This window comes from Pezoporus occidentalis, unplaced genomic scaffold (genome assembly GCF_034315485.1).
Source record: "Pezoporus occidentalis ecotype Australia unplaced genomic scaffold, CSIRO_AGI_Poc_V1 ctg11, whole genome shotgun sequence".
NCBI classification, from domain to species: domain Eukaryota; kingdom Metazoa; phylum Chordata; class Aves; order Psittaciformes; family Psittacidae; genus Pezoporus; species Pezoporus occidentalis.
The window spans coordinates 2,385,485-2,404,618 of record NW_026912886.1 but is presented as its reverse complement, the minus strand read 5'-3'; the positions used below and the strand labels follow the sequence as shown (position 1 = coordinate 2,404,618).

Here is a 19,134-nt window from a genome sequence, read left to right as displayed (position 1 = left end):
ATTAACTTATTATGTCCATGCCATTTTAGAGATCAAATTGAATTTCTATTATAATTCCCTGTTTCTGTGTGTCCCAGATATCTCTTCTAGATCGCTCTGACTTCAGAATCAGCAAAAGTATATTTTGTTTGATCTTTGATGTTCTGATCTTGCTGTCTGGGCTAATCTTGCATCTAGTCCTGCAACTGAGAAATGCTGAGGTTGCTGGACTGGCTTAGGATAACAAAGCTCCAAAGCCATGTATATTCTGTCAGTCCCTGATTCTTGCTTCTCAACAGGGACTCAAGTGGCTGCAACTAATTTGGGTTGCTGTGGAATGTACTGGGTCTTTTAAAGTCACTGTGCACTGTTGAGACATTTTAAATTTATTAATGTTCCATGGGCGCTCTGTCAGGGTGTTTCATCAAGACTGATACATTCCTGGTCTAGAGCGTTGGTGCAGTCTCACTCAATGTTTTGGTTATTTGTTCTTGTAAGGTGAGTCACTTGATATTCAGGACTGTCTTATATTCAAGCAAATTAAGTTCTTGTCAGCTCTGCAAAATGTATTTAGCAAAAAACTCAATACAAATGCCAAATTATGCATGTGGTCCCATGTACTGTATTGAGACCCTTGACTGGAGTTGTCTGCAAGTCTCATTTTCTACTCTTTCTGGAGGAATTTTTTTTTTACAAGTTGATTTACAGATTGCTTTACGGTTGTTACGTTTCATTCTGTCTGCACCAAGTTAATTTTCCTGTGACCTAGTCACTATGCTATATAAATAAAGATGAGTTTTAGAGGGAAAGAGTAATAGACTGGACAAGTTACTTGTTTTCTGGCTCTTGGATGTTGTTGAGTTCCTGTTTGTTAGGGTCTTCACTCTCCTTTCTATAGATTCTGCAGTTTTCTTTTGAAACAGAAAGGAATATAGAAGTAGTTGTATATAACTTGGCATAAATGCAGCAGAAAAATTTGGTAAGCTGACAAACTTCATTTTACCGACCTGAGCTCACAGATTCCTCTCCTCTAAATTTTTCTAGTTTTTTAGATTTGGTCATGTTTTTTTGATTTTGGTGTAGAAATACTTTCCCTGCAAGTATTAGTTAGGTTAGATGGACTACTGAATTACACTAAAATCAATCAAACAAAGGATTGTTTTTCCTTTGTTAAAGCTTACATAAAATAAATAAAACCATTAATTTCTTAGTGTCAAAACTGGAATGGTTTTTTTGCAGGCATTCATAAGATGATTTTAAGCAGCTGTGATTTACAAATAGTGATCTTTCTTGGCTGCATTGATGGCTTGCAAATTTTTGTTTTATTTCCTTGTAAAATTAAATAGGAATGGCAGATAGCTGCGGGACTGTCTGTATGTGATTTGAAGGAAATAATTTAAAGTTAAAGAAATAATTCTTCAGTTTAATGAATCGTTATTCCTCATCTCTTTATGAGAGATCATTCTGATAGTTATATTAATATTGAAGATGTCACTGAAATAGCCCTTCTCTGTGCTTGAAGAGATAAAGGCACTGGCAGAAGAAGCCTCACTTGGTTTTATATTTGTGTAGAGGTTTTTTTGCAACTTCAAATCAAATCATAATGTGCTTGGTTTAAGGGAGAAATATTTATGCCTTTGTTCCTCAACAGCATGAGAAAGAAAAAAGTTGAGAAATGATTGCAAAGAAAAATGGAGGTGCATGTTGTTCTGTACACCCTGTGCAGTCTTTGTTTTATTCTGTCCTTAATGGCAATGCAGCAAAGTCTCTTCACATTGAAAGCCATACTAAAGGCGAATAGAGCAAAGTAATTCATACTGGGAGTTGTCACTGAAGTAAATCAGATGAACAGAATACTTGGGAAAAGTTGAGAGGAGTTCCATAAAGAGAAAAAAAAAAACAACCCCCAAACCACAAAACAACAACTCCCAGAAAAATCCCAAACCAAAGTGCAAAACAAGTCATGTTCCTCCCAAAAAGCCCCAACAAAACCCACAGCCACAAAAAAAAAACAAAACTGCCAAACAACAGCAACAATAACAACAACCAAACAAAACCCAACCAAAACAAAACACACACACAAAAAAGAAAAAAAAAGGGGGGGGGGGGGGGAGATGAAGAAAAAAAAAACAAGCACAAAAAACGATCCCAAACCACCAAATCATAAACAACAGTTCTTAGTTCTGAGGATCTCCTTTCCCTCAGAAGGGATGGGACATGACTTATTAGAGAAATTACCAACTGTTGATAATCAAGCTTGCTGGTAAGTAATCTCAAAGAAAAACAGACTTTCTTCTTTTGTACTTGAAGCAGAAAGACTAAACCAGGCAAATCTGATGGTCTAGGTTTTTTCTGTAGTTCTCTTGCAGCTGATGCTTCGTATCTGGTTGTCTTGTATTCCTCTGTCTTGTAGAAAATTTTTTATATTGCTGTTCTATCAAGTTAGTAGTTCTGTATGGTAATATTGAATGTTATTTGTGATTATTTCCCAAATGCCTTTTTTGGTTTGCCTGCTTGCCTACTCTAAAATATGGCAGCCACATTCAGAACTGTTGGGCCAACTATTGAAGTGAGGACCTGGAGTATAAACGTGACGCCATGATAAGCAGGGAGGCAAAGACAGGAGACAGATGCTTTAAACCAAGCTTCTAAATCCTGCATTACTACTGCAGGCACCAGACAATTTGAGTAACAAATGACTTGTAACAAGTATGAGTGTAATAGTGAAAAAAACAGTACCTCTGCAGTTACTTGTGGAATGATCAAAGAATCATCTTCATTTCTGTAGCATGAAGGGTGGCCAAAAGCTGCTGGTTTAGAATGCTGCTACAGAGGAAAAAATATAAGAAATGGTTTTGGCTCCTCGTAATGGCTGAAAATCTCTCATATGAACTAGTGAAAACATTTGAATTTTGATGTATTATGCTGGCAAACTCTCTCAATTAATTTTCTGTGAATTCGCATGGAATGTTAAAACCTTTCACAGCAATTTCACCACTGTCTCTTAAGCCCCCAAATAACTGCAGATAAGTAAGTGAGATAGTGCTGTTCCTTATTACGCTGTCTTCTGCATGAAGGTAACACTTCAAATGCAGTCTCACCTTTAAGCCTCTGCTGTAGCTCAAACTATCAGACAATCTAAACCAGGTTTTTAGGTAGCTGTTTTCAAAAGGAAAACAGATAAGTTTTCTTTCTTGAGAATAGCAGAAAAGATAGTAAAGGCTTAATCTTAAATTTTATTGAAGTTCCTTTGTATTCAGGTTAGTGGTTTTAAAGTCTAACCCTTTTTACCATGCTGTGAGAAAACACTGTGAATTCAAAGGTGTCAGAAGTGTGTACCTAAGTCAGAAAGGCATTCTTAGCAGTTCTGTGTTAAGTGATTCATGGGCAAAGAAAGGGATACAGAAAAGCTGTCATCTCTTTCAGTTTTGTAAAAGCAAGTTCCTTTGAGGATCTGTTATTCTGTTATTTATAATAAAATGTTTTCATTTAATTATGAAATTGAAGAAACTGATACAGAGTGAAATGTTGCAGTTATGTGTAACCCAAGTAAATAATCCTTCTTTTGTATTTGCAAGCTGAGCAAGACTTTTCTTAAAATAATACTATGTTATTGCCATTCCTGGCTAAACATAAATTGCGAGTAGGCAAATTAATTATCATAAATATGATTCCAAGAAAATGTAGTCAAAATTATAAATAATAAAGAAGGTATGTCGAATTGCAGAATGTATTCGATGTCAGAAGTAACAGTTACTGTGATGTTAATAATGTCCTCCGCTTTTTTTTATATGTAGAGTGATAAAAAATTCCATTTTCAGCTGTTTTCCTAATTACAGCTTTGCTATATGTTTTTTGTAATAGTGCATGCAGCTTTGAAGTAACAAATAAGCAAAACTAAGGTTTGTAACTAGTTTTCTGCTGTTCTATGATCCTGTTTCACAACTGTAACAAACTGTTCAGCTGGATAGATTGAATTAAATAGTTTATTACACACACTTTTTAAGTTTCAGTGATTCTGTAGGTTCAGAAAAGTATCTCTGTTTTGAAAACTGACAGGTTCATTGCTAGCAGCTATACAAGTATTAAGAATAAACCATGTAAACTTAATGGATTTCTTAAGAGTACTTGGATCACGTTTAGTAAAAAGGAACTTTATTATCTTACTGGATGCTAAATTATTTTGCTGTTTGTCCTCTGAAAAACTTGGAAGGTTCCAGAAAGTCTTTGATTGTATACCTGGATTTGATTAAAAATGGGGAATACAAGTCTATATTCTGTCTGCCACAGTTCCTCTCTAGGAGTTGCGACGGTAGTGTGGCCTTTGCTAACAGCTGAATTTCCAAGTTCGATAGGTCTCTTTACTTTTAGGTTTGGATGTTTATTATTCTTTAAAAGTGCAACAAAGTCTCTCAAAAGCCAGCTTATAAAATACAATTGATTAAGTAATTTTAAAAGCTCCTAAATGTTATGGTAGACATCATCTGCTTTACCTAGAATTTTTAGTATACCTGTAGCTCCTGTACTATTCCTGAGAAATAGTTTTGTTACTTGTTTTGTTCTTCTAATATATTCACATTTTCCTTGGAGGCCTTTATGATGAATCTAAATGCTGAGCTTTTCTGGCTCAGTCATTTGTTTGTTTGTTTGTTTTCCTGTACATGCTGTTGAAATATCCATAGCTAGGATACAAATGAGGAGCTTTGTGTAATTTCCTCCAGAATTGTTTTGGCCATGTCTCTCAAATGTAGTTTCTGCTAGGTCATGGGATAGCAATGCCCTTGTTATTTGATGTACTGTGCAAAGAGAAGCTGGTGAAAAGGTATTTACACTTGTGGCAGGTACCCCTGCCCTGGCAAAAGCTTCTGGCCGTGGACCAAAGCCTGGGAGAGCTCCCACGTGTGTGGCTCTTGTCCCACCACGTCGTAGCATTCCAAAGGTGCAGGGGCAGTAAGTTGGGTCCTGAGCCAGTGGGGAGGCTACGTGACCGTATGTGGTAACAACTCAGATTCAGCCAGGGTATAAAAAGAGCCCCTTGGGCAGGCATTTTGAGTTGCTGCTCCTCAGGGCAGCAGGTCTGCAGTCGGGGACTCTCCCCTTGGGTTGGGATGCTGTCTAAGGGAATTCCACAAGGTTGAGAGAACTCCTTTTTAGGCAAGTGATTCCACACTTTGGATCATTTGCCATAAAGTTTAAGAATCAGCAGTGTAGTGATGATTCCTGCAACATCCCGAATCTGTAGTTACTGTTGGCAGAGCTTTAATTGAGTTTGAACAATAAATTTCATTTTGACTCAATTTATTGGTACTGTGATAACACTGCCCAGCTTAGCGAAGTTAAGAGGCTAATTTACTTAGGCTCCAGGTACAGTCAGTGGCTAGCAGTAGGTGCCTTCTATGCTCCTAAGTAGCTTCCTAATACAGCTGCATCCTTTAGAGGAACCTATCACTTGTGACAGTATGGGAGATGGAGAAATTTAGTTATGTGCTTTGGGTAGACTTCCCACATTGTTTTCCTTTTCTGCTGTTTTCAGTGCCAACCCCATTCTGTGGCAGGACTGTGCTGCTTTGTATCTGCAGCCATGCAGTGTGACAGAAAGTTTATGCTACTTCAGGTTATACCAAGAAAAATGGCAAATTCCAGGGAAATCCAGACTTGATCCCTGCCATGAATATGGTGGCTGTGTATAGCTACATAGAAATAATATTAGAACTGCTTTGGTTGGTTTTAGAAAATTGATTGCTGTAAAACCAGTTCTTAAGTTTGGAGAACCAGGATTTTACTACTGATAAAAAAATCCAAAACACAGTCTGCCAATTTTGCAGTTGATTGCCACAGTTTTGTTGTCTTTGGTTTTTGCCATGTTGCATTTTCTGTGATAAAAGATAGGGTATAAATTTGTGTTAGAAATGATCCTGTAGAGAATCTTTTCTAAGTAAAGACACCAGTATCTAATATACCCCCTAACCAAAGACTCTTTGAAATGACACACGCAGGTTGTCATGTTCCTACAAATCAGCAACAATAACTTGAGAGAATCTCTCTTGATGGCATTGGAGTACTGAGGCTGATTTTCTTCACATCAGCTGCCAGCTAGAAGTTTGAGATTAGCTCAACTCATGAATTTCACTTACTAGTTAATCAGCAAGCTTCAGTGTGGTCCTGTCTGATATTGCTAGAAAGCCAATTTTCTCTGTTTAGTGCTTTTGATATTTGAAGGCTTTATGTCAGGACAGCCATCATTGTCATTGTTTTCCTCGTAACTTCATAAGTGTGTACAAAGAAAAGCTACGGGCCAGAACAGCATTTGAAGAGGTCTATCTCTCTCAGCATTCTGCAGCTTAAAATGAATTTTTTTGCTTCTTGGATGGTAACTCTTGCCAGTTAACATGGGAAGATAATTCCAGAGACAGATATTACATGCAATGTTACCAGTCCATTCTGTTAGAAAATTAAACTTAGTAAACTGAAGCACAGTTTTTGAAAAGAGAGATGACACTTATCTCATGGAATACCATCATTCTGTTTTGGATTTTGAGAGCTAATTTTCAAAAAACATCTGATTTAGATGGAGATTAAATGCTGAGGTCACTTTGAGGTACAACTTAAAATTCTCAGAGTTGCACTGAAAATCTAGGAATGTTACAGTCCTGTATTGAGTGATTCTTTTTTAGGTTGTGTATCAGTGTGTGTGAAATAGTCCAAATCACTTGTGAGTGTTAGTCTGCCTGTCTTATTTTCAGTTTATCCTGTCTTAATGAATAAAGTATGTCTAAACAACTAAAGTAGGGACATAGCTTTTTCTTGTGAAAGTCTTTATGTTACCCTTGTTGAGTCTGTGGTCAGCCAGGCTGCGGTAATGCAAACATTGAGAGTGTGGGAATCTTACTGGAATGCTAATTTCAATGCTCTTGTGATTTTTTTGCAGGCAGAGACAAGTAGAACAAACCAAGGAAGCCCTGCCAGTGTTTGAAATATAATTGAGTTTGATGTACTGTCTAGTCAGTTTTCTTTGCCACTGACCCTGCAAAATTTGTTAAAATGATGGCATATGACTGTGTGATAAATTTGGAAAATGGTCGCATTTGAGCTTAATCCATTGAATATTTCATGAAGGTATTGTAATTTTTTAGGTGGTGCTTAAGAAGATGATTTAAGGTTTCTTCCACTGACTTCTCAAGAAAATTCAGTAAGTCACATTATTAGGACAGGGAACTGGGTAAGTAGGGGGAGAGGTGAGAAGGAAGTGAAGACATTTTAATCGACCCCTAAGCTAAATCAATTCTGTTGCCGGTTGCTCTGCAGATAGTAGTATGGTGATACAAATATGGTTTCATTGAGGCAGAAAGAAGAAAGTAGTTATATAAGGGGTGGGGAAGTGACAAAATTGTTGATGCCCTTTAGATTTCATGGTGATTATGTCATGTACTCAGTAAGAAATGTTTTTTGCCTAGAAGAATACATTTCCCTTGTAAAGAAGATGGGCTGTAAGCAAGATGCACAAGATTTCATTTGTACAGCTTAACAAAAGTGTGGGTTTATTACAGTGAGAATACAATGCTCATCAGCCTAATGCCCATATGCGAATGGCTGTACTGTGTGAAATTCATTTAAACTGTAATTTTTGGTCACACTGCTGGATCTACCACTAAATGTCATACATAATGCTAGCTAATCTGGAATCCTTGTTAAGCAAGCGTGTTTAACATTGCCATGTGGATCACTTTTTCTGGATTTTTGCTTCCTCCATCTGTGTCAATGCAGATATATCTTGTATAATGTAGCTTTTATTTGCCCATCAGTGATGCAGTAAAGAACTGCAGTTTCTGATCTTCTAATCTTCTGATTTAGAACAATTTTTAGAATAAAGTGTTTGAATATAGAGGTAACATAGAAATGCTCTTAAGACTACAAGATATTTTCCCTCTTAATCTTGACACAAAATGCCCATTATGCTTAATAGGGTCCTGCTCTTAGACTCAGATTGGACTCCTAGGACCTAATTTTTTTGCTGGCAAAGGGGTTTCTGTAGAGTAAGTGGCTGAATGGCCAGCTGCAGCATTAACCTGAGTGGCTGCAAGTATGTTAGGGTGTCAGAAATAACTTGGGAGGCTGTTGCTGTGCAGATAGCAGTGCAAACCTGGGAAAATTTAATGAAAGGCTAAGCAGTCTTGGCGTTTGCATCTATATTTGAGTTGGTTTATTTTATTTTATTTTATTTTATTTTATTTTATTTTATTTTATTTTATTTTATTTTATTTTATTTTTTCTTTTTTGTTTCCCTCAGCAGTGCACTTGAGATCTTCTCATTCAGACTTTGGGAAGTATAAAGTAACAGACCTTATAGAAGATTAAATAATACTAGAAGGCAGACCACAAGATCTAGCAAATGAGTCTGTGTGACGTGAGGTCTCATGGAGATCGGTGTTTTATTCTTGCTTTATTTACAAAATCAAGATGGGAAAAGTTTGAATTTGATGATCCAGTTTGGCTTCATAACTGGTGCTGTACAAGATGGATCTCTGTATGTAGTGTTTCAGAGTTTGTGTATTTTGACCTTGTTTATGATAAATTACAGTTTGCTGTTCAAATATGTTCAGTGTTATGCATCAGTAATCCTTTGGAATCTCTTATGGGTTGAAAACAGACATCATTAGTTTCTCTCTTACGTTTCTAGGATTCCCTCTTTCCTCAGCCTCTTTGCACCTAAAATGGCTCTGGGCTTTGATTTTGGAAGTAAGGTTATACCTTTTTCAGTGTTTGAACTAGTATTGCCCTAATAATCCATTGCAATAAAATCACTGTAAAAGTGTGTCACATGTATCGCATGCTCCCCAAATCTGTTGCCTGCTGACAGCTTAAGGAAGCTGTGTATTGGAATTAGTCTTCAATTAGTGGGTTTTTGGTCTTGTTGATTTTTAATTCTTGCTTAATGTTTGCCTTGAATCTTGGGGGCATGTCATATGTCAGATTTAGGTGGAAAACAGCTATTATTTTTTAAACTGTTAATCCATGTCAGGATGCTACAAAGAACTTAGTGCAAGAGCAACTCCTCTGTTAGCTAGATAATTCCAATAAGGTGCATTCTCTTTTGTGAGTTTGATGGCTTTCATTAGACAGTGGGATGTCATTGAAAGCTCATTTTCCTGTGACTGCATTGTAGAACTGGATGGATGGTTCCTGTTGTTGGAGTGATACGCTGTTTTCTGCTTATCCAAGTCCTTTGCTGCTCTTTTCCAAACCAATTGGAAATAGACTTTCTTAAGTGTCAGGCTCAAAGGTTGTCACAAAGCAGACATCTTATGCTTTGTATGCAGCATGTCTAAAATGTATTTTAAATCTTCAGTAATCATTAATGAGAATTATTATAATTAAGACTACAGCTAATGCTCTAAATTATTTTAAATCCATTACATTCTTTATTCAGTCTATTTTGGCTGTGTATCAACATTATTTTATTCATACAATTTGATGATGACAGGCTTTGTGTCAGGAGTTCAAGTATTTGACTGTTATGAGCAGGGACCTGGCTGAAATTTAATACAGTTGTTACTGGCTGCTGATGGCACCTGGATTTCCATTCTGTGGCATCCAGAGTGGAGAGGACTAGGTGCAGGTATTTCCTGATCTTGTCTCAGCAGAAAACTGGTTGAAATATGGATTGCTTTTTCAGGTTAAGTGTTGAGAAGCATTTTCTAGTCATAGTATAGACATACCCAATCAAACCCAGTCCATGATCACTTAGAATAGTTTGGGTTGGAAGGGACCTTAAAAGGTCATCTAGTCCAACACCACCCTCTCCCCCACCCCAATATGAGCAGGGACATCTTGAACTGGATCAGAATGCCCAGAACCTGGAGCTTGCTGTGTACTAGTGACATGCAGAAGCACTGCATTTTGTCTGCATTTGGAATCTCTTCTGAGTTTGAGGCAAATACTTTTATTCTTAATGTTTAGATCACTTTACAACGCACCTCAGCTTTCATCTGTTGAGAAATTGTGTCAGTAATTGAAACAGCCATCCTCTCATTTCACTTATCAAGAGCAATCTCAGTCTTCATTCTTAATAACTGTTGGAAGAGCCCAGCAGCAAAAATCTGATTAGTGATTTCCTAATGCTACTGGAAAACATTTCTAGGATAATATTCTGTACTGAGTCAATGATACAGATCAAGATTGCTGTGAAAACTGATTAGGAAATGTCTAAAAAAGTTACCACAATATTTTTCTTTCACAGCAACATGATGGATATCTTTTTCTTTTTTTTAACAACTGAAGCATAAAATGAAAATTCTGGAAGTGAAGTCATCAAAGCCGAGTAGTATCTCTGCCTTTGTAATGGAAAAAACATGGCATCTTTTGTTACAGGAGTTAAGATAAACTTAAATTTTAGCTATAATGAAATTACGAAGAATTTAAAATGTACCCGTATTTTTGGAAGGAAATTCAGGTCTTGGAGTTTCTTTCCCCTCATAGAAATCACTGTTGTAACCTGTTGTATGAACTGCAAATAAAGGCAAAGAAAATAAATACTCAGATGGAAAACATAAACACTTAGGTGTGTATACTACTGTATATAGTTCTGTCATGCTGGCCAAACTGCTTCTACTGTCACTGAATTCTTTGGTTCACCACTGCTTCAGTAAAACCTTCCTGCTCCAAAGGATTGATAAACTATCCAGAGTTGATCTGAGCTATCGCAGGGATGTTGAATAGCATGTAAAGGTGGAAAATTTCTTCAGTCAATTATTTTTAAAGAATTACTTTTTTAGCTTTCAGTTTGCACATTAGGGAACATTTAGCGACTGGGTATGCAATAGTGTTGCTGGTGGAGCTACTTAAAACTAATAGTGGTCTTTCGGTTCATTCGTAGGTCATTATAGAGGAAGGAATTTGCTCAAATTCTATGGGGAGCATCATTTTAATTTTAGAGAATTGCCCCCAAAGCTTTTTATGTGATCTCTTGCAGTATCTCGATAGATCTTGTATTTAGTTACAGCTCTTCTCCTGTTAAACAGCGTGTATTAAGCTGTCTAAAGTAATTTGTTTATTTCAAGTTTATTCATAAAATGATCTAATGAATTTGTAAGCATGGAGGATTGGTTGGCAACTGCTGGGTTTCCTTTCTATTATTATTAGCCTTGTGCTAATAGCTTGGTGCCTTATTAGTGCTTATGGATTACATTATGGGACTTATAAAATAATAGTGTGTTCTGTGAATGTGTTTAATAAAAAAGATTAGAATTAAGACTGTATTGGGAGTCACTGATGTATTAGCTCTGTACCTAATATCTTACCTAAATTCCTGTCCATTGCTTTTAATACAGTTTGCCTATTTTAGTGAAGTTGAGCATAACAGACCTGAACCACTTGAAAGAGTAACAAATACAGAACATAATGGTTTCTGTTCATAATTAGAAAGTGTATTGTTCCGATGTATGTGTGCTCCATGTGCTTGCTTTTCTCTGTATGCCAAAGGAAAAAGTAACTTTTTTGATTAATACTTTTTCTACAAAATTTTTTAGAGCATGTACTGTAATTTTTACAATAATGGTTTGCAGAAAAAACTGCAAATGTTAAACAAGGAGTTTTCTGATGGGTATGGAGCATATTTCATAGGAAAACAATAAAGGCTCATCCTAAAGCTTAAAATGAGGTCAAAATTGCATACTGGTAGTACATTCTGTGTAAATGTATTTGGTAATTTTACTGTCCTCGTCTTGTGGAGCACCAAGGGATTTTGTTTCTCTGCTCCTGTTTCCATGGCAATTAGAATTAAGATTAGGTATAGGTTCAGAGTGGTTAATGAGAGAGACTAAGTGATGATGCAGTGTTTCTGTGTCTGGAATATACTGAGTCTTTTTAGAAAATATCTCAAAACTATGCTTAACTTGTTGCTTTTTTGATTGCTCTTGGATTGCTTATATTTATCTTGTGGTGTACAGATCTTTGCTTGCAGTTAGCCAGTCTGTTGGTACTTATGCTCTTTGTGTTCATAGTGATGTACTCTTTAAATAAGAGAACAGTCACTGGATTCTAGTAATAGCTGCACATTGAAGAGTCAGTTTGCCTATCGGGCAAATAAATAGCTATATTAACTGTTTTAAAAGTTCTTTAGCCTATGGCTGATTTTTGCAGTATTTTAAATGTGATGGAATGGCATGATTTCTATCAGCACCCAACCATTTAGGGGGACTTTCTTGAAAGACCATGGGAAAATCATGCCATTGTTACGTGTTTGTCCATGCAGTTTTTGTGCATGTGTGTATGTATATAGAAATATATACAAACTCCCCCTTTTTTTTCCTTCGGATACTTGTTAATATATTCCCACCACCCTCACCCCAAAAGGTTTTCATCTTCACTATTTTTCCAGGAACTGGTATGGAGACGAATATTACTGTTAGTTTTATTCTAGTCCCCTTTTGGCTAATCCTCATATGTCATAGTTTTTTTTCCCATAGCTTGTATTTCCCTTACCATCATTTTGCACTAATGGATTGCAGATGCTGCAGGGAGTATGATTATAAGAAGATTATGAGCTCTAGTACTAATAGATCACACTTTTGTAGTCTCCGAGTGTGTGATGTTTGTGACATTACTCCCACAATATTTAATACTTGAATTTTGTTAAATAATTACCTGTTAAAAGGGCTACTGTAGATTTCACAGAAACATCATCCTTGAAGATATTTTGGCTGTTGATTTAACCTCTCTGTGTAAGGTACACCTAGATCCAAAGATAGTTGGGGATAGAAGTACTTTCTAGTTGTTCAGGTACAGCTGAACTTCACCCGTGCAGGAAAAATTAAACCTTGCAGCAGTCTGTACTCCTGTAGAGGGGAGAGGTCAGCCTTGGGAGAAGTCAGTGGTTTTAGGTACTTCTGAAGAGAAACAGTTGCTGTAGCACTTTGCTGACGGAAAGCACTAGATGATACTGGTATTTAGATACATAGGCATAGTAAATAAGGCAGCCTGTTTACTGTTCTGCCTTCTCCATTCAGTTGCCTTGCCGATCTTCCATTTTGTGCTGTACCTGGTTCTTCCTGGTCCACCCCAACAAATGGTTTTCCAGTGTGGTGTTAACAAATTCTGGCAATGGGAATTCCATAACATACCCATTCCGCATGCATGAATGTCTTGAGTGTTAGAAAGTTTTTCTTGGCATCCAACCCAAATCTCCATTAGTGCATATGTAAATCAGTTGTTTCTTGTTCAGCCCTTAGTGTACTTCAAAATACAATTGATCTGTGTAAAATTCTTGGGTTTTTTTGAACCTGCTGTTTATTTATTCTTGTTTATTTTTGAAACTGCAGTCTTCTTTCCTATAAAATCAGATTGCTTCAACGTCTCCTCATAGGCAGATTCTTTAAGAAGACACATTCAAGTAGAAAGTGTCTGGAGAATGACAACAAAATAAGTATTTGAAGTGGAGATCTTTCTTTTGCATGAGACATCCCTGTCAAAACTTTACTTTAACGTTAAGACCTCCTAAGCAAGGCTTCTTATTTTCCAGAGCAAATAAACAGAAAATAGAAAAATTCTAGCATACATTAGGAAAATGTTATAAAAATGATACAGAAACACCAACATACAAGGTTTTTGTTTATTCCACTTTGAGTACAGCAGATCAAATACAATATCAAAATGTAAACATACCCTTGGACTTGACAAAGAACTATGGTACTGGCAATTGAGCTCCTTAATGTCTTGGGAGAAAAGGAGAAAATGAAATCTGAGTTCCAGGAAGCTCCAAGTCCTGAAATTGTGAAGAGGAGTGATTTATGATTTCTTAACTGCATCTCAGCTCCTGTTATCGAGAATAGTTAAAGGTGACTGACAGCTCTATACATTTTTTCTAGTTTGCCAAAGTATTCCTTTCTCTGACACTAGTTTTGTTACTGTCTTATTATTCTGCATACCAGCTTGACAAATCTGCTGTTATAAAATAGTAAGATCTTTCTTAAGAAAGCATGACAAGTAATATTTTTGCAGCCTACTTTTAAAATCTAGATTAAGATGAGAATTGAAGGTGTTTTTTTTTTTTTGTAATTGTGCCAATATAATGTTCTTAATACCAGGCTCTTTACAGCAGCACATTGAGAGGCAGGAGGCAATGGGTGTAAATTGAAACCTAGTTTCAGGCTAAGTCTAAGGGAGGAAAAACACATTCCCCATGGGGACAGTGACAGTGTCGGTAGGTCCTGGAATACATGTGCTGATAGGCTGTTTGATTTCTAGGTTATCTAGATACATTAACAATGTACGTGTTCGAAAGCATATACATGCACAGCTGTAAACACCTAAATTTAACTCTTCTGGCCATACAGATTTTGCTGATACTTCTGTGATCATATGTCTATTAGCAATTGTAGTCATACAGTGTGTCATCAAAGTTCTTGTATATAATCATGGTAAATTTTCGAATCACATTTCTTAGAATAGTTTTCTGACCTTTCATTTTAAGATTCACTAAATCTGCTTACAAAATTATGTATGATTATTTATACTGTTAAAAACATAATTACATTGTGCCAAACTGCATTAATTCCCAATGCAATACCACACACAATTTTGGCTTAATGTTTAAAAAAAATAAAAATTCTGATTGAGTAAAGGGGTTTGAGGGGGGTTGGGGTTTGTTTGTGTGTTGGTTTTGTTTTTTTTTTTGATGTGTTTTTCTTGTTTGTTTGTTTTTTTTGGGGGGGGGGTAGTGATCACTTTGAACTCAAATCACACCAAAAATACAGTGTTGTTTGGATAGTGTGGGAAATACGGAGTCCAGGGGAAACCTTTATTCTGTAACTCTGGAAGATTTAATCAGAGTGCTCATGTCTGTTAGATTTAGTTGGGATGCAGTCAAATAAAGACTTGTAATACTTCTCTTGCTTGCTCTTTGCTGTTATAAATTGATTTGTTATGACTGTTTGCCACCCTTCTCTTTTCAGAAAAGAGGTGTCTAATGCAAGGGAGGTTGTGGCTATCTTCTAGGCACTAACTTTCACTTATGTGGGGTGTAGATTGAAATACCACCAAGTATTTTATTTTTAATTTCAGTTATTACTAGAGCTCATTTATACACCACCACCTACCCAGAATACTCTGTTTGTTTAGTAGGTCAATTAAGGTCTCTAAATGTAGATAAATATACTGATAGGCTGAGAAAGTTGGGGCTGTTCAGCCTGGAGAAGAGAAGGCTGCGTGGAGACCTCATAGCAGCCTTCCAGTATCTGAAGGGGGGCTATAGGGATGCTGGGGAGGGACTCTTTGTTAGGGACTGTAGTGATAGGACAAGGGGTAATGGGTTAAAACTTAAACAGGGGAAGTTAAGGTTGGATATAAGGAGGAAATTTTTTCTTGTTAGGGTGGTGAGGCACTGGAATGGGTTGCCCAGGGAGGTTGTGAATGCTCCATCCCTGGCAGTGTTCAAGGCCAGGTTGAACAGAGCCTTGGGTGACATGGTTTAGTGTGAGGTGTCCCTGCCCATGGCAGGGGGGTTGGAACTTGGATGATCTTAAGGTCTTTTCCAACCCTAACTGTTCTGTGATTCTAAATTATATGTTGTAATATTTCTCCTTTTATCTAAAGTTAATTTGAATGTGTTTGAATTGGCATGTCATATGCATATCACCATATGTTTTGATTGGAAGGAAAAGTAGATAGATTGAATGTGCTATGCTATGGATTCTGTTTATTCAGATAACATAGGAACTAAGGATAGCCAGTATTTGCATTATGTACTACCTTAGAAGAAGGCTAAGATGGAATTTCAGCAATTAATGTGAACAACTTGTATGATTAATTTAATATTAACTGAATCCATTGACTAAAGAATGTGTCTCATGTTTACAATCTGAAAAAGAGAGGAATCCAAAAATTTGCAGAGAAGTAGCAGATGGCTTGATACATGGTGAATCAGCCTGAACAAGAAAGCTGGAATAAGAGTAGACAATAAAACCTGGAGTTTCCTGTAACTCATATGCTCTATATTAGACAGAAAAGCATTGCAAGATCCCAAGTTGTACTGACACAAAAGATAATTTGTTATTTTAAACAAATGAATACTTAAAACATCAGTGATTTTATGTTTCTATAGATGTCTTTTCCTACCGTTTCACTATGTTCAATGTGGTTTTGGTTAAATTAGTATTTATATAAATGTTTGTGTAGTTTGGAAAAGAAGTTGAAAGAAGTATACTAGAGGGTGTATTATGTACAATAACCATTTTGGAGTTGAAGACTTGGAAAGGTTAAGATATATCGAGAGACTGCATCATCTGGTCTGTCCCCAGAATCTGAGCCCTCTAAATTTATAAAAAGTTACCTGAGTGTGAAGGGTTTAAAATGCTGGAAAAGACACCATCAAGGGCTTTTTTTAAAAAAATACTTTGTTTGCAGTCCATGTACTGGAAATTAATTTTTACTTTCTGGTTTTGTCCTGCCTCAGTATGTGCCTGTTAAAGTAAATGCCTCTTTTTCATGCATGAGCACAGCTTGCATTAATGATAATAGAGTTTTCATATGCATGTTGAAAGGTGTTCATAGATAATGTTCCTGCATTTCTAATGCTGCAGAAGTCAACACTAATGTATTCTATTTATTCTTTTCTCTGTGAATCAGCTCTGTTATAGTCAACAAGTACATGTATCTGTAGCAGTTCTGCCTAAGGAAGCTGGCAAATCTACATTTTTGAATATGTTTTTAGTAGCTTTGATTAATTTTGATTACTATATGGGGCGGGGTGTCACTGCAATTCAGCAGATAGAAGTTAGGCCCAATATATTAGATAAGTGTACTATGCAAGGTCTGAAATCAAACTATGCTGCCAACAAGAAACGCATGTAACTCTTTGATCTTGCAAGGCCTCTGTAAATGTCAAACGTTGTATGTCAGCTGAACAGAAAGGATCAGCTCTCTCCTTGCATCTTCAGGGATGCACAATGCTGCAGATATATCAGGCAGGAGGAGGAGGGGTTTAACTCATGGAAATAGCCACAGTAAATGAAAGTAAGGATTTGCTACTCTTAGGTAGCATGTTAGAGTAGCTTGCCTCTGCATGTATGACTTGATGACTGAGAAGTACTGGCTTATGTATGAGTATTTTATGTATCAATACAGGCTCTGTTTTGGAAGGCAATTGCTTATTTTTCCTAAAGGGTTTTCTTTAATAACCTCACAATTTCAGCCATCCCATTTATTTAATTGAGAAGATGTTGCTATATAGCCTGCAGATAAACTACCTAACCCTGTCATTTTTATCTTCTTGAGTGCAGTTTTCACTTTACAGGATTATCAGCCCAGAGACAAGTTCTCAAACAGCAATAATAAGCTAACAAGAGCCATGTGAGCAAATTTAATTAACTGCAAAAATGGATTTCTTAAATTTTCCCTGGCTTGGCCAACATGCAGAAGTATGTAGCTTTTATGCCGTAGGAAATGCTGTAGAATGCAAACTATGCACATTTGTATGTAGAGATCAGCTGCATAGTCTTTGGTATCCATGTCCTGATTTTGATTCACTTTTTACTGTGTGTTTATGCGTTCTCATCTGTTGCATTTATACTTAACATAAAAACTAAAATTAAGATTTTACTATGAAAAATCTGCTGAGTTTTGGTTGTTTTTTGTTGTGTTATTTTTTTTTAAATGGTATAGCTGATAAAATATCAAAATGTGGATTTTCTGACATACTGTCTTTCTGAATAATGTTTTCAACAACTGCAGCAGCTGTTGATATTACGAAGTTGAAACATGCTCACAGTATGAATGTCCACAGACTAGACATAGTGAAAACTTAAACTGGATACTCCACAATCCAACTTCTCCATATAACCAACAGCTCTTTCTCCCCAGATCACACCAGCCATTAGCAGACACACTGTTTCCATCCTGGTTCCCAATACAGTGTACGCTGCATCTGTAGTGGCTAGGTATAGATGTGGTTTTAATTATTATGCTCTATTATACCTGAAAGATTGTTAGTAAAGCATGACATGGTGCGAATGGTGACTAGCAAAGTACACAAGTTATACAAATTCTGTTACACATTTGAGGTGAAAAAATGACACTCAGTCCCATGAAATAAATACATCATGCATTCTTTTCTCTGCTTTTTATTTCTATTCTAGTTCCATAGAATGGTTAGGGTTGGAAAGCAACATCTAGTTCCAACCCCCTGCCGTAGGCAGGGACACCTCACACTAGACCGTGTTGCCCAAGGCCTTGTCCAGCCTGATCTTGAACACCGCCAGGGATGGAGCATTTACCACTTCTTTGGGCAACCTGTTCCACTGCCTCACCACCCTCACAGTAAAGAGCTTCTTCCTTATATCTGACCTGAATTTACTTCTGTTTAAACCCTTTACCCCTTGTCCTGTCACTACTGTTCCTGATGAAGAGGCCCTCTGGCATCCTTGAAGGCCCCTTTCATGTACTGGAAGACTGCTTTGAGGTTTAGAGCATTTACTTAAAAATAATCAGTAATGAAAAGTTTCCTTTCCACCTTTCTTGTCCACCCCAGGGTCAATGTCCCTCAGTCCATTGCTCCAATTTCTCTATTTACCCCTCTCTTTAACAGTTTGTGATGCTTATGGTGTCTCAACTGTAACTTGCATGTTATTTTCAAAGTACCTAAGATCAGTTTTAGGTGTTATCAGTGTATGAATCCTGCTTGCTTTTGGCTTGAAGTGGAGGGGGTAATGTATCTGTATGTTAAATACAGGTGTTAAATGTTTGTATGTGTGATTTTTCAAACATAAGATCAAGTTGTGTGGTTGGGTGGGTGGAACAAAATAAAGAAGCCCTTCTGCTCATTTAGCTGGATACCCTGGCTGATTCTGTGATTGTCCTATTTTTACTCCCCTTTTCATGAGCTAAGTTTTGATGGTGCTAATAGACCAGAAGATTTACCCTAAGCGTTTATTCTCCTTTAGTGTTGATAATATTTGGGACTGGGAGAGAAGATGTTTGAAGACTTACTGTGATCTGATCAGAACTAATGGGATCTGGCAGCTGGATTGAGATTTGTTTTACAAACAGCTTAGTAGTACTTGTGCTTATTTCTTATTGAGAATAAAATGAGAACAGTGTCTTTTTAGCAGTTGTTTTCCAGCACTCTGGAGATACGCGTCAGGGCTGGGTATTCATTCAGCTTCA

General features: G+C 36.8%; 1 protein-coding gene across 2 annotated transcripts in view; it reads left to right on the top strand.

The window, feature by feature from the left end:
- The window catches only part of ENTREP2 (endosomal transmembrane epsin interactor 2), a 108,895-nt gene that overhangs the window by 19,181 nt on the left and 70,580 nt on the right, over positions 1–19,134 (top strand). The window lies entirely within an intron of this gene.